The sequence below is a fragment of the Arachis duranensis genome, chromosome 1, assembly GCF_000817695.3.
Source record: "Arachis duranensis cultivar V14167 chromosome 1, aradu.V14167.gnm2.J7QH, whole genome shotgun sequence".
In the NCBI taxonomy this organism is placed as follows: domain Eukaryota; kingdom Viridiplantae; phylum Streptophyta; class Magnoliopsida; order Fabales; family Fabaceae; genus Arachis; species Arachis duranensis.
In genome coordinates, this window is record NC_029772.3 from 103869194 (window position 1) to 103871478 (window position 2285).

Below are 2285 nucleotides of genomic sequence, written 5' to 3' on the forward strand. Positions count from 1 at the left end.
TATTTGTGCTTAAGTGTAAAAACATGCTTTTTAAGCCTTATTTTGATGAATTCTAATTCCTCTTTGATTCCATAAGATGCCTTGATGTGTTTGCTAGTAATTACAGGATTGAAATAGGCTAGGCATGGATCAAAGGAAGCAAGGAAGGAAGCATGCAAGTGGAGAGAAGCACAAAAAGCCAAAGAGTTGATTTCGGCCAAGCACGCGTACGCGCACAAGGCGCTCGCGCGCACATTGCGAAACAGGCCAAGGACGCGCATGCGTACCGTGCGCGCACGCGCCGATGATGGCACATGACTTCATTAATGTAACACGTGCCTGGCGATTTTGGAAGGTTTTCAGCAACCAACTTTGGCGCCAAAATGCATATATCCTCCGGTTTAGCATCGAGGACGATGCTTCGTTTTAAGTGTGGGGAGGGCACCGGTAGCATTATTTGGGAACCGGTGAATTTTTCAGCCTAGTTATCCTATTTTGCACATTTTTGTATATATTTTGATGCATTTCTAGTTGCTTTGGATATTTTTATTGCTTATTTTGGATTTTAGATATTTTGATGCTTTTGGATATTTTTAGATATTTTGGATGATAGATTCCGTACTTTTAGTTGGATTTTTCTTTATACATTTTTGTTTATCTTTACTTTTAATTGTGGTTGTGATTAGAAATCATACTTTGAATTGCAAAATACTTAGTCACCCTTTTTGCATAAGAAATTGATTTTAAGTGAAAAAGGAAAGGGTGAACTAAGAAAATTTTTGAATTTTTTCGATCACAACAATGCCTAGTCAAACATTGAAATTTTCCAAGAAGTTTAAATAGAGGGCATTAACCCAATTGATTGAAAGAAATTTCTAATGGAACTTGCTTGAATTTCATACTTTGTGAAGCATGTATTGAACTAAGAACACAAGCTTGTGAGACTTGAGCCTATTGATGTGGTTACATTTTATAGCCACTTATTTTCCATTCTTGTGTGAAATTGCTCTCTTTCTATGATTGTAATCCTTGATTTGCTTGATTCTATATGTCCATTTATTTCTTGTATTTATGCATTTATATGATTGAGGCCATTATTTCATTAGCCCACTTACCCAAATAGCCAACCTTTTATTCTCCATTGTTAGCCAATTTTGAGCCTATGCTTAACCAACTTATCCTCATTTAGCACATTACAAGCCAAGGCGGAAAAACCAATAAAAGTCCTTGTTTGGATCTTTGATTAGCCTAGGCTAGTAAGAGTGTTTATTATTCAAAGTTGGTGAGGCTTGGGAACATTGGATGGGATAAAAGGGGTAGTACACGTTCATGTTTAACAATTGGGTACATATTCTTGTATTGATTAAATGAATAGACTTTATGCATTGATGTTCTTGTATATAGTTTGACAATAGAAAAAGAGATGAAAAAGAAAAAAAAAAGAGAAATAAAAGTGAAAATGAGAAAAATAAAAAGAAAAAAAAAGAATAGAAAAAAAGAAAGAAAAAGAAGAAAAAAATAATAAAAAGGGGACAAAATGCCCCAAAGTGAAGTCAATAAAAAGGAATCAATGCATAGGTGTCATGAATCAAATAGGAAATGCATGAATATGTAAAAAAAAAAAAGTGAAGAATGGGTAGTTAGAATAGTTTGAACTTGTATAGGTCATTACATAAGTTAGGTGGGGAAGTCTATGCTAATCAAAGATTCAAATTTTAGTCCACTTAACCATAAATGATCCTACCTTGACCCTAACCACATTACAACCTAAATGAAAGACCTCATGATGAATGTATGCATGCATTGAATAAGTGTTGATTGTTAGAAGAAAATCGGATTTTGGAAAGCTTGATTAGAAGAGAATTGAGTGAATTGACCCTTGAACACTTGAGTGAATAGAGCGGATACACATATCCGGTGAGGGTTCAAAAGTTCAATTACATGTGTTCACCCATATTATCTATATTCTTGCAAGTTTAAATTCTTTTTGATAATTCAATACAATTCTGGTTTGGAATTAATTCCTATTACCTAGCCTTATGCTTACACATGCTCTCTTGGCAATTTGATATGTTTGAATTAAGCATTTGCATTTACTTTAGGTAGTTGCATTTAGATAGGACTCATATAGTTTAGTTGCATTCAATAAATGTCATAACCTTTAGTTCCTTCTTATTTTAGCATGAGGACATGCTAAGGTTTAAGTGTGGGGAGGTTGACAAACCCCAATTTGACGATTTATCTTGTATTGATTTTAGGGGATTTTATAACCTTTTACCCACATTTATTCAATGAAATAGCATGGT